Source organism: Lethenteron reissneri, chromosome 38 (assembly GCF_015708825.2).
Source record: "Lethenteron reissneri isolate LAM-NWPU_2019-01 chromosome 38, ASM1570882v1, whole genome shotgun sequence".
NCBI classification, from domain to species: domain Eukaryota; kingdom Metazoa; phylum Chordata; class Hyperoartia; order Petromyzontiformes; family Petromyzontidae; genus Lethenteron; species Lethenteron reissneri.
This window is the reverse complement of record NC_083816.1, coordinates 5,895,609-5,910,120: the sequence shown is the minus strand read 5'-3', so window position 1 is coordinate 5,910,120 and position 14,512 is coordinate 5,895,609. Positions and strand designations below refer to the sequence as shown.

The 14,512-nt window shown below is 53.6% G+C and overlaps 1 protein-coding gene across 1 annotated transcript in view; it reads right to left on the bottom strand.

The window, feature by feature from the left end:
• Nucleotides 1–14,512, bottom strand: part of LOC133351684 (NUAK family SNF1-like kinase 1) — a 63,698-nt gene that overhangs the window by 47,530 nt on the left and 1,656 nt on the right. The window lies entirely within an intron of this gene.

The following is a 14,512-nucleotide window of genomic DNA, read 5'->3' as shown; positions in this document are numbered from 1 at the left end:
TCAAAGGGGCTAATTTACAGCTTTGAGGATTAAAAAAAAAGTGGATTGGTTGACTGCCACACGTCGTCCAACGTGAGGAAGTGCACCACCTCCTCATGTGGGATCATTTGAATTGATCTCAGAGGTAGTTTTGTGATGTCCCATTCCACAGGCCGTTCTCTAAACGGCACGGGGTAATGCACTGGTCTGGCAGCAAATCCCGGCAGGACATTTGGCCCCACGGCATTACACCGAGAGCATAACTGGAATAAAAAAAAAAGTTGTGGAATTTAAGAAGACAAAATTACCAGTCATCATCCTTTCGTACAAACCACACCGGCTGCTTGTAAGAGATTGCGCTATTCTGGCACTCGCTAAAGCATTACATCAGCATTGGGGGGTGGAGGAGGAGGTGTGGAGGTCGGTATGCAATAATTGCCCTGGGGGCCAAAAGCCACTTTTTGGCTCCGTGATAATGAACGAATTAACTTCACCAAATCATTAACTTCACCAGCTGAAAGGGGAGCCAGGATTTATTAGGCTGATGACCTGAAAGCCGCCGGTCCTCCTCCTCCTCCTCCCCCGGTCAAGGAAGGTGAGGCCGGCGGGACTGTGCACGGGTCAGCGAGACGCGTCCCACAACGAGCACCGTCCGCCCGATTGTCCAGGGCGCGTGTGCGGCCGCAACGCGTGGGCCGGCCATTACGATGATGCCCCCCCCCCGCCCCCCCCCCTCCTCCCCAGGCACCGTTACCGTTGTCGCGGCTTGCTCGCCAAATGATTGTGCTCGCCGCGAACTTCCGGCGCCTAGCGAACCGCGGGGGCACGACGCGAGCGCCGCGTGCGCCAACGCCGCAGCCGCCGCATTCCTGGAGTGAGGTCCCCCAGGAACTCAGCCATTCCACAGTGGGGGGGGCGGGGGCCGGGCAGAGGTGGAGTGGGGGGGGGGCAGGGAGGATGGCGGTGAAATCTGAGTAGAAGACGCCTTCCTCTGCAACAAAAGAAAAAGTGGCGACGCGTGCCCCGTGTGGGGTCCGGGATCGGGGGGGGGGGGGGGGGTGGCGACGTCCGGCCGTTGTTTTTGCGAAACGGCAGCTCGAAGATCGCGAATTTTTTTTTTTTTTACGGCGGGTTGAGTGCCCCAGCTCTCCCGGCGCAGTGTCGGCTGGCTCTCGTCTGGTTACAAATGCGAAGCCCGCAATCAATAATCGATGGACCGTATAGTAATCCCACCGTTGACTGCGCTCACTCAACAGAGGAAGAGCAGGAATAGCAAAACTGCACAAACTCCCTCTGCGCTGAAGCCCTCTCGTCGTGGCCGGCAGACCTCGAGATTTGGCATTGAGCTGCGGAAAAGCAACATCGTTGCCGTCACGCGCAAGAAGATGATGTAATTGTCAGACTCTTGATTTAGATTGGAGAAATCCGATGAGCTATGACGCTCTGTTTCACACAGGTGCAGCAATTAACCAATCAGTCAAAATTGTCAGAGGGGGAAATATTCGTGGTGTATGACACAAGACGTGGCACAGCTACCAGGTGTGCAGACGGTGTGACGGCACCGGGGCCCACAGCATCGGGGCCCAGGCGCCAGGGCTATGAGAAAAAAAGAGGGCGTGGGGTCAGGGGTCGGGGGTCAGGGGTCGAAGGTCAGGGTGGGTGGGGGGGGAAATTAGACAGGGGGAGGCCCCCATTTAATTCCTTACACCAGGGCCCATGGCCAACCACGGATTTAATCCGAACAATTCAGAGAAGATCTGGACTGTAAATATTGTGCGGAGGAGAAGGCTGTCCGAAGGAAGCTCTTGAAATAACGACGCTGGGGAAGAGGCCAAGAGGCAGAGAAAGGGAAGCACTGCTCTCACATTTTAAGAAAGTTGGCAGAGTGGAGCGGGGGGTGGGAGGGGGGCACTATGATGATGAAATTAAGAGGAAAGTGTGAGACCAGAGAGGATGGCAAGAACTTGAACCAGAGTAGAGGGGGGCGTAAAGACTGCGCTTGTGTTTCACTGCATAGAGTATGAACAAAGCTGCCCCCTACTGTGTAAACCGGTGGTCATTTGAAGGGAACTCAGACGTAGCTCTGTGACGTCAGCTTCCACAGGACGTTCTCTTGACACCGAAGGGTTGCACTGCCCAGCGAGAGATGCTTTTAGATGCTTCGACCAACCTCTTATTTTTTTCAGGTCCTTCAGTTAAAGTTTCTTCTCCAGCAGTGTTCTTCACTAATGTTCAGTAGGGGGGGGGGGGGGGCACTTTTTCCGATAAGACATCAGCAGTGCGACGACTGCAACGTCGCCTGCAAGGGGTGTTTTCGCATTTGCGCATTGTTGGGGGCCGCACGTCAGGGGCTGCGCTAAAGACCACCCAGCGGCCGCTCGTGGCCAACGGGCCCTGCAATTAAATAAGACTGCGCTACAGGATCTGAAGAAGCTGCCAGCGTGGAGAGAGCGAAGGTGGCACGGCAGGGCAGCGACCGCAACGTACCATTGGTACCTCATTTGCCAGTAAAAAAAATATGATAATTGGTTTTTTACCCTTTGATCTGGCAACAAAACTGACACCTTTTTTTACGAGGAGTCATGTTTGCATAGACCACAATACCTGCAGTCATAATGCAAACAAAAAACATAACTCTGATAATGAATGCACTGTCCTTGAAGTTGATTGGTCCACACCCGCAACGTAGGCCGTACCGACCGTAACGACGGAAGAGTCGCACGACGCTCTACGGCTTGCCACACGATCCTCACGAGCTCTCGGCAGGGCTCAGAACAAACACTTACGTGCGAAACATTGGGGGGGGAGGGGGGGGGGCAGAGGTCAAACATCTAATTCACCGGGCAAACTTTGCTCCGTCGCCGACAACGGAGGTCACGCATTATCAGGAGCCGCGTGGAACTGCAGCGGCCGCCGTTGTGCGGAGGTGCTGCTGGGGTTGCCACCCGTTCCTTCTCTTCCCAGGATTTGTCCTCTCTCTCTCTCCGGCGGAAGCCGTCCTGGGAAATCTAGAAGCGTGCCCGAAGGGGTCCCGGTTTTTTTTTGTCAGTTACGTAATAACATTAATAGCAGTGATAATACACCCAGGGGTTAATTTATTACTCGTTACCGTCCAGAACACTGCGACGCTGCCTCGGAGTTGAGATTGTCAACATAGGAGTACAAGGTAGGCCTTGTAACCTACATTTACGCACTGTTCATAAGGACATCGGGTAACCCCGAGCACTATTCATGCAGAACACTGCACACACCACAGCACACAAATACAAAGACCCCCTGTATAGCCTTAGCAGACATTTGGGGCAAGTGCTGATAGCGAGCACCTATGAAGGCCAGCACAGCACACAAAGGGATGTGTGGCCAGCACCACGCCCGACCACCTTTGTCTCTCCCGTGGTAATTTTACACACCACACTAGGTTCTCATTTGAGACCGATTTGACCTACGGGACGCCCAGGACCGATTCAGATAATCGTCACCGAATTTGGCCGTGAGCAAAAATCAAACTCGGGTCACCAAAAATCCGAGTGCAGCACGCTAACCACTGCACCACCACTCCTCATACCGCATGTACACGAAAACAAAGATCCCCCGTATAGCCTTAACAGACTGTAGGAGCAAGTGCTGTCAGCGAGCACCTATAAAGGCCGGCACGGCACACGAGGGGGTAGGTGGCCACCTTTTTCTCCCCTGTGGCAATGTTTACACATCGCACCAGGTACTCATTTGAGGCCGAGTCGACCTAGCAGAGGCCCAGGATCTGTTCAGATAATCCTCACTGGTGATGACCGTGAGCGGGAATCAAACCCGGGTCGCCAGGTTAGTAGCACAGCGCGCTAACCGCTACACTACACACACGCGCACACACCACCACACACACCACCACGGCATCGTGCAAACACAAAAAGGCCGTGAGGTGGATGTGGCCGACGTGGCAAAACAATTCCCAGAACAGCGTTCGGGACCACTCCAGCTGAAATGAAGCACCGAATACTCCGCGCGGGTCGACGGATTTACACACGGCTCTATCGTCTTCCGGAATCGAGAGATCTTTTTCTCCCTCCCGTCACACGGGTTCAGTGGATCTTTCATGTCGGGAGGGTGGCAGCCGTGGTCGACTACGCGAGCTGGAAACACCACGTGCTACGTGACCCGCCACCACCACAACCACCGTCACCACGGCAGAGAGGAAAATCTTCGAGCTTGCAAAACGGGCACCAACGATAAAACGCGACGCTCGAGGCGCGCGTCGCGTGGTGTCGCAGAGCGCGCGGCAAATGCGACTCCGCTACTGCCCCCTCCCCACGCCTGGGAACCGCGATGCAATCAGAGGACACGGACAACGCTCTCTGCCAGGGAGCGCTTAAAAATACGGGCCGATTCATGGCCCCGCAAACCACAGGTCACACGCACGGTTATCGACCGATCTGTGTTTGTTTTTGGGTCGGGCCACGTGGTGTTGGTGGTGCTTTTCCAAAATTCTTGTTATCGAGCCCTCCTCCACCCGACGAGATTGTGTCGATCAAATTCTCACCGATAGAGCTCCTCCTCTTCACTGCTGGCTTTACATTTCTTTTTTTGTCGCCGAATTCAACATCGGCGCTCAAATTCCCGAGCGCGTCGCTCCCCGATGAAGAATCAACGCGGTTCGGGTGGAAAATCGCCATCGAGTGACGACGGCGATGGGCAGCCGTGAAGAGTCTCAGGGCACCGGCGAAGAGGACGAGCTTCATCGGTCAGAACTTGATCGACACGCCAGCAATAGAGAAATAATATATTTATCAACGTGACAATCTTATTGGAAAGCAGCGGGGTTAATCACCAGAATTTGAGGCCCAACACAAAAACTAATCCGGATCAATATCCGCTACAAAAAACGACCGTTTAAATCGATCGTATTGAGTGTGTTAGGAAGAAGAAACACAGCAGAGTATGCGCGTACCCTGGACAGGTACTGGAGGAGGACCAATATACATTAAAAAAATCTAATAAAGCGGCGGATGAGAGTCCTGTTGGAAAGTGGAATTTGATTTGATAATGAGAGGTAATTTAGCCATGTGCCCAAAGGGAATTGTGCTTTAATCAGCCTGTACTCCCTGCTATGACACGGGCATTCATTACAATTACGGAACGAAGAGTAAAAAAAACAGTCGCGCAGAGAAGCATGGGGAGATGCGGGTTCAGAATGACACCGGCAGATTGAAAGAGGAACACTCGGATTCGAACTGTGAAGCGGTAGTGTAGTGGTTAGCCCACTGTGCTACATACCTCGTGACCCGGGATCAATTCCCACTCACGACCAACATCTGTGACAATTATCTTCACCGGTCTTGGGCCTCCCCTAGACTGACTCAGCCTTGGATGAGTACCTGGTGCGGTGTGTAAACGTTGCCACCAGGGAAACAAACGCGGCCGGGCGTGGCCTTCACGAGTGCTCGCTAACGGCACTTGCCCCACAAGTCTGTTCAGGTTATTTGCGAGCTCTTTTACTTGTTTTTTGGGTGGGTGAGTGAGTTAGTTGAGTGAGCGGACAAGTGGGTTGGTGAGCGAGGGAGTAGGTGAGCGAGTTGGTGAATGGACGAGTGAATGAGTAGTCGGGTTAGTGAGTAGGTGGGTGAGAGAGTGAGAGGGTTAGCGAGTGGGTCGGTGAATGAATGGGTGGGGGGGTGAGCGAACGAGCGAGGTGGTGGTGGTCGCAGCGGTGGAGGTGGAGGAGGGAACGCGCTATTTCCTACTGCAAACAAACACGCACTCCTCAAGAACCAGGGCCGTGTTTTTCAAAGCAAAACATTCCAACTTCGTGGCCAATGATGGAAGACCTCACCTCCCAGCCAGCAGTCACTGTAGGGGGAAACAGCGACGCCATCCCTCCGCGTACCCCCCCACCCCCCACGCCACCCCTCGTCCCAACCCCTCACATCCCTCACCACCCGTTACCCCCAAACCCCCCCACCCCGGGTGCTTAATTTCTCACCGAAATGTTTTTCGGGCGGTAGCTGGCAGACCCGGAGTAGATGGCACGTGACTTGGTAGTAGCCATGGCCATAGCAAGAGGTGTACTGGATGTGGTGTGCCGGGTGTGTGTGTGTGGGGGGGGGGCGTATTTTCAAGGTCGCTGATTCAGACAGACCTGGCTGAAATAAATCCAAATCCTCACCATCCCTCATGACTGCACGACCCCTCAACATTCCCACACCGCTCGCCATCCCTCATATCCTCATCAATCCTCATATCCTCACCACCACCTCGCTCGCTCGTTCGCTCACCCGCTCACCCATTCATTCACCGACCCACTCGCTAACCCTCTCACTCTCTCACCCACTCACTCACTCACCCGACTACTCATTCACTCGTCCATTCACCAACTCGCTCACCTACTCCCTCGCTCACCAACCCACATGCCCATCCCTCGCTAGCTCTCATCATCCCTCACCATCCTTCACCCCTCACCATCCCTCACCTTCACCCGCTTCCCAAGCCTCATCTCCACGCCAACCCCTGGCCCCACTGTCACCCCTTGCGCCACTTATCCGACCGCAGGGACAAGTCGAGGCTCATTTCGTAAAATCGGCCGACAATGACTTTCAAAACCAGCGCCGTTCGCCGGGGTGAGGTGTCGTGTGAGAGCGCCTATTAAGGCACTCACGCGGTGGGCGAGATGAGCAGTGGCCACCGCCATCATGAACATCACCACCGGCATCGCCACAATCAAAGACAAAGATCCCACCCCCCTATAGCCTGAACAGACTGTTGGGGCAAGTGCTGTTAGCGAGCACCTATGAAGGCCGGCACGGCACACGAGGGGGTAGGTGGCCAACACCACGCCCGACCGCCTTTGCCTCCCTTGTGGCGATGTTTACACACCGCACCAGCTACTCATTTGAGGCCGAGTCGACCTAGGGTAGGCCTAGAAACGGTTCAGATAATCGACACCGGTGTTGGCCGTGAGCAGGAATCAAACTCGGGCCGCCGGGTTCGTAGCGCAGGGCGTGAAGCGCTCACCGCCACTTGCAGCAACCTTCCACCCAACCCTCCACCCAACCCACCCAGCACCTCACTCGGCATCCAACCCCCCCCGCTGCCTCCGTGTCTCGAATTCCACCTTTGTGAATCAAAGGGCTTGTAACTGCTGCCAAAACTCTATCATCCCAAATCTAAACTCTTCCCAGAGAGTACACTGGGGCACGCACCCTCTCTCACTCACGGCCAGCAACCCAACCGACAGCGAGCCCTATAAATAGCTCTGTCCCCCCCCCCACCACCATCTCCGTGAGCTGGAATGAATGGATAAAAAAAATATGCCTTAAAAAGAGCTCGGGTTTTTTTTACAACTGTCTCTTTTAAAACTTTCTCTTTCTCTCGCCCAAATGTTATTTCGAGCAATGAAACGGCCCGTTTGCCACGACTCGACTTTGGAATGCTTTGGGCGTGCGGTGGCGTGGGAGGAGGTTGGGGGGGGGGGAGGATGGAGGTGAGGCGGGCGGCGGGGAGTGAAATCCATCTTGGCCTCTCTGCCTTTTTTCGCTCAGCGGAGTGTCTGGCCAAATTGTCACGCACATGCTGTGTCATTTTCCAGATGTTACAGGACATCAAGGCCTGGGTCGGAGGCTTGGGTATGTGCGGAATGTAAACCGTCGTGAGTGGCCTTATCTCCTCGACCTCTTCGTGATCATCATCGTCGTCGTCATCATCATTGTCAGACGTAGTCACTCTACTGCTGGACGGAGGCCTTCCCGAAGCCTCTTCGACGTAGGCAAGGCAGCTCGCCGCTGGAGGAGTGTCCTCTTATGTTCTGCAGATTTTACTTTTATTTTTGCTCGTCTTCGTTTTTCGATTGTTGCTGGAATATAATGAGCGTGGATCCACCAACAGCAAGTGGCAACAAAGGAATGGACCCGAGAGTACATCCAAAGTGGAGATGGAGCGGTGAAATCGGTTGCCTGTGCAGGCGCGAGCTGGATCGTTACGTCACAGGATCGAGAGAGGTGGTAGCGGCACGGCTTGGGGGGGGGGGGGCAACATCCAGCAGTAGATGGATCACGGCTGAGGATGGCGAATGCAAGATCTCTGCGTTTTCGAAGAGGAGAGAGAGAGAGAGTTCGTGTCTGTTGGGGTGCAGGGACAAAATTTGGCCACATGGCCCCACGTGGAGTCGGAGGATTTAATTTAAATCCCAGGGCTTTGCTGAGAGCTTCTGTGTGAGCACACAGAAAACAGACAAAGGCACACACCTACACATACCTATGCACAGTGGTACATACAAAGACACGTACACCCCTACACACAGATCTACTCGTATACACATATTTAGACATGTAACTACATACGTACGTACAAATATACACACACCCACATAGACAATGACAAGATCTCCTATATAGCATTGAACAGACTGTTGGGGCAAGTGTTGTTAACAAGAACCTCACAAGGCTGGCACAGAACACGACGAGTAAGTGGGTAAGCAGCACCACGCCTGGCCACCTTCATCTCCCCAATACTGAAATATACACATTGCACCAGGTACTTATTTAAGGTGCAGTCGACCTAGGGGTGGACCGGTGCAGCTATGTGTCACCGACCACTGCGCCACCTACGAAGACAAAGATCCCCCTTATAGCCTGAACAGACTTTTAGGACAAGTGTTGTTAGCGAGCACCTATGAAGGCCGGTACGGCACACGAGGTGGTGGGTGGCCAGCATCACGCCCGGCCGCCTTTGTTTCCCGAGTGGTGATGTTAACACATCGCACCAGGTACTAATTTAAGGCTGAGTCAATCTAGGCGAGGCCCAGGACCGGTGTCGGCTGTGAGCGTACAAACACATTCTCGAGATAATACTGGTAGGAACCTCCTGGTTACACCAGCCCACAGGGGATTATTGTGTCCGTCCGTCGTGCAGGGAGGGGTTGGGTGGGGCTGGGTTGGGAGGGGAGGGTGGGGAGGGGAGGGTGGGGAGGGGCTGGGTGGGGAGGGTGGGGCTGGGTGGGGGGTGAGAGGGGTGGGGCTGGGTGGGGAGGGGCAGGTCACCCCGTGGTGCCCTTATAAAACTCAACGTTTAACCTACTCACGCCGGCTTGTGCCCGCCTTCACAGTCGGGCATATTTGCGGAATATACCACGCCGCCGTTGACCCTGGCCGTTGACCCTGGCCGTTGACCCTGGCCGTTGACCCTGGCCATTGACCGAGCAACCCAACGTTCCTACCAGCTCCCTCCGCAGGAATGTGTTATGTTCCCCTTCCACTCAGAAGCAAACGTCAGCCAATTTACAATTGGCACACGCCACCTCTGCTCTGCCATGAAGGTGAACCGTAAATGCCCGCCCAATCAACGTCATCATCACGGTACACCTGTGTGCCAGCCAGGTAGCGGGTGCATTACGCATGACGCATTTTTAATTAGTGCAGGTGACTTTATTTGAGCAGGTGAGGGGCCAATTGAGGCTCATTATGTCTTTCGTCAGAGGGATCCGGATTTTTGCACCGTAGCCGTCACTGCTCTTGCTTGTCAGTGGTAGAGTCATCATCAGCGTCGTCGTCATCAGCCATGTTCAATCCACTGCTGGATGTAGCCGTCACTGCTCTTGTGGTCAGCGTAGAGTAATCCACCAGCGTCATCAGCCATGTTCACTCCACTGCTGGATGAAGGCCTCCACAAGCCGCCGCCGCCACCTCTCGCGACACTGCGAAGTATTAGCACCGATTGGCCCTCTATGCAAACGAAATAAGACGCCCACTCGTAAGACATGCTACCAACAGGTCAATGCTACATTCCACATGTTGTCAGCTGCGCGATGATAATGCTCCACAGCCCTTTGTCAGTCCTCTGTTGGATACAGACTTCCACCACACCGTGTCGATTGTGTGGGGGGCGGGGGTGGTATTTGACCATACTTCACCACACTGGTCAGTAGGCGCGGACGGGTGTATTTGGAAGGGGGCTGGGTTGGGTGGGCTGGTCCAGATATCACTCGCCACTGATGTTAGCCGTGGTCGCGAATCAAATGCGTGCCTTTCTTTTTGAAGGTCAATTCAAGCTCACGTGCCATTCCCGTCTTCAAAGATGCTCGCTCACGGCACTTGCCCCTAACGGTGTGTTGAAGGTTATACGGGGGGGGGGGGATCTTCTTCTTTGTGATATTACCATCACCTTAATCAACCGTTACATAATAATACAGCGGCAACGTCCGCGCGAATGGAGCAGCAGTCTCGCACACACCGACTGCACGCACGGGCAGTGATGCACGTGGTTCAGATAATATTTTTAGCTCTCGCCGGCGAAATTCTGCCCAACCTTGAGGGTGACGAGCTGACAGTAATGCATTCAACATTTCTGCAACATGGAGACCTAGGCAATCAGCAGCGTTTGTATCAGCACGTTTGGCTACGTACGGTGCAAAAGAAGTTCAACATACATTCCAGTACTAGGACAGCGTCGTTCAATCATCATCTGCAGCAGGACCAAACGCCACAACCATCCACATCAGCGCCAGCATCACTCCGTGGCATGATGATCATCAGCACCACCACCAGCCGATGGTATCGTCATCAACATCAGCAGCACCAGCATCATCACCATATGGCATCACCGCCATCACTAGCAGCAGCACCAACAGCAGTAGAACCCCATTGCCATCGACGTAATCAACTGCGACACCACCACCAATATCAGCAACATCATCATCATTACCAGCAGCAGCACCAACATCATAACCATAGCCATCATATGCAGCAACAGCAACACCACTCGTCATCACCAGCATCAACAGTCATCATCATAACCTTCACCATCACCCCCTACACCACCATCAGCACCCATCGTCAATAGCAGAACCCCAATCCATCGTTTGGATTATACATAGCAATCATCACTCCTCGCCTGAACAAAAAAACATTGCAGGACCCTCGTGATATTGAGTCATTAGACTCAGCGAGGCTTTCCTGGGCAACCATACATGAGGCAGGCGGCGGGGAGTGAAATCCATCTTGGCCTCTCTGCCTTTTTTCGCTCAGCGGAGTGTCTGGCCAAATTGTCACGCACATGCTGTGTCATTTTCCAGATGTTACAGGACATCAAGGCCTGGGTCGGAGGCTTGAGAATGTGCGGAATGTAAACCGTCGTGAGCGGCCTTATCTCCTCGACCTCTTCGCGATCATCGTCGTCATCATTGTCAGACGTAGTCACTCTACTGCTGGACGGAGGCCTTCCCGAAGCCTCTTCGACGTAGGCAAGGCAGCTCGCCGCTGGAGGAGTGCCCTCTTATGTTCTGCAGATTTTACTTTTATTTTTGCTCGTCTTCGTTTTTCGATTGTTGCTGGAATATAATGAGCGTGGATCCACCAACAGCAAGTGGCAACAAAGGAATGGACCCGAGAGCACATCCAAAGTGGAGATGGAGCGGTGAAATCGGTTGCCTGTGCAGGCGCGAGCTGGATCGTTACGTCACAGGATCGAGAGAGGTGGTAGCGGCACGGCTTGGGGGGGGGGGCAACATCCAGCAGTAGATGGATCACGGCTGAGGATGGCGAATGCAAGATCTCTGCGTTGTCGAAGAGGAGAGAGAGAGAGAGAGTTCGTGTCTGTTGGGGTGCAGGGACAAAATTTGGCCACATGGCCCCACGTGGAGTCGGAGGATTTAATTTAAATCCCAGGGCTTTGCTGAGAGCTTCTGTGTGAGCACACAGAAAACAGACAAAGGCACACACCTACACATACCTATGCACAGTGGTACATACAAAGACACGTACACCCCTACACACAGATCTACTCGTATACACATATTTAGACATGTAACTACATACGTACGTACAAATATACACACACCCACATAGACAATGACAAGATCTCCTATATAGCATTGAACAGACTGTTGGGGCAAGTGTTGTTAACAAGAACCTCACAAGGCTGGCACAGAACACGACGAGTAAGTGGGTAAGCAGCACCACGCCTGGCCACCTTCATCTCCCCAATACTGAAATATACACATTGCACCAGGTACTTATTTAAGGTGCAGTCGACCTAGGGGTGGACCGGTGCAGCTATGTGTCACCGACCACTGCGCCACCTACGAAGACAAAGATCCCCCTTATAGCCTGAACAGACTTTTAGGACAAGTGTTGTTAGCGAGCACCTATGAAGGCCGGTACGGCACACGAGGGGGTAGGTGGCCAGCATCACGCCCGGCCGCCTTTGTCTCCCGAGTGGTGATGCTAACACATCGCACCAGGTACTAATTTAAGGCTGAGTCAACCTAGGCGAGGCCCAGGACCGGTGTCGGCTGTGAGCGTACAAACACATTCTCGAGATAATACTGGTAGGAACCTCCTGGTTACACCAGCCCACAGGGGATTATTGTGTCCGTCCGTCGTGCAGGGAGGTTCTGGGTGGGGAGGGTGGGGCTGGGTGGGGAGGGTGGGGAGGGGCTGGGTGGGGAGGGTGGGGCTGGGTGGGGGGTGGGTGGGGCTGGGTGGGGGGTGGGAGGGGTGGGGCTGGTCACCCCGTGGTGCCCTTATAAAAACTCAACGTTTAACCTACTCACGCCGGCTTGTGCCCACCCTCACAGTCAGCCATATTTGCGGGATACACCACGCCGCCGTTGACCCTGGCCATTGACCGAGCAACCCAACGTTCCTACCAGCTCCCTCCGCAGGAATGTGTTATGTTCCCCTTCCACTCAGAAGCAAACGTCAGCCAATTTACAATTGGCACACGCGTATCGCCGCCGCCACCTCTGCTCTGCCATGAACGTGAACCGTAAATGCCCGCCCAATCAACGTTATCATCACGGTACACCTGTGTGCCAGCCAGGTAGCGGGTGCATTACGCATGACGCATTTTTAATTAGTGCAGGTGACTTTATTTGAGCAGGTGAGGGGCCAATTGAGGCTCATTATGTCTTTCGTCAGAGGGATCCGGATTTTTGCAACGAAAAAAAACCGTAGCCGTCACTGCTCTTGCTCGTCAGTGGTAGAGTCATCATCAGCGTCGTCGTCATCAGCCATGTTCAATCCACTGCTGGATGTAGCCGTCACTGCTCTTGTGGTCAGCGTAGAGTCATCATCAGCGTCGTCGTCATCAGCCATGTTCAATCCACTGCTGGATGTAGCCGTCACTGCTCTTGTGGTCAGCGTAGAGTCATCATCAGCGTCGTCGTCATCAGCCCTGTTCAATCCACTGCTGGATGAAGGCCTCCACAAGCCGCCGCCGCCACCTCTCGCGACACTGCGAAGTATTAGCACCGATTGGCCCTCTATGCAAACGAAATAAGACGCCCACTCGTAAGACATGCTACCAACAGGTCAATGCTACATTCCACATGTTGTCAGCTGCGCGATGATAATGCTCCACAGCCCTTTGTCAGTCCTCTGTTGGATACAGACTTCCACCACACCGTGTCGATTGTGTGGGGGGCGGGGGTGGTATTTGACCATACTTCACCACACTGGTCAGTAGGCGCGGACGGGTGTATTTGGAAGGGGGCTGGGTTGGGTGGGCTGGTCCAGATATCACTCGCCACTGATGTTAGCCGTGGTCGCGAATCAAATGCGTGCCTTTCTTTTTGAAGGTCAATTCAAGCTCACGTGCCATTCCCGTCTTCAAAGATGCTCGCTCACGGCACTTGCCCCTAACGGTGTGTTGAAGGTTATACGGGGGGGGGGGGATCTTCTTCTTTGTGATATTACCATCACCTTAATCAACCGTTACATAATAATACAGCGGCAACGTCCGCGCGAATGGAGCAGCAGTCTCGCACACACCGACTGCACGCACGGGCAGTGATGCACGTGGTTCAGATAATATTTTTAGCTCTCGCCGGCGAAATTCTGCCCAACCTTGAGGGTGACGAGCTGACAGTAATGCATTCAACATTTCTGCAACATGGAGACCTAGGCAATCAGCAGCGTTTGTATCAGCACGTTTGGCTACGTACGGTGCAAAAGAAGTTCAACATACATTCCAGTACTAGGACAGCGTCGTTCAATCATCATCTGCAGCAGGACCAAACGCCGCAACCATCCACATCAGCGCCAGCATCACTCCGTGGCATGATGATCATCAGCACCACCACCAGCCGATGCTATCGTCATCAACATCAGCAGCACCAGCATCATCACCATATGGCATCACCGCCATCACTAGCAGCAGCACCAACAGCAGTAGAACCCCATTGCCATCGACGTAATCAACTGCGACACCACCACCAATATCAGCAACATCATCATCATTACCAGCAGCAGCACCATCATCATAACCATCATCATAACCATAGCCATCATATGCAGCAACAGCAACACCACTCGTCATCACCAGCATCACCAGTCATCATCATAACCTTCACCATCACCCCCTACACCACCATCAGCACCCATCGTCAATAGCAAAACCCCAATCCATCGTTTGGATTATACATAGCAATCATCACTCCTCGCCTGAACAAAAAAACATTGCAGGACCCTCGTGATATTGAGTCATTAGACTCAGCGAGGCTTTCCTGGGCAACCATACATGATATAATAATAATTAAACAATAACCACC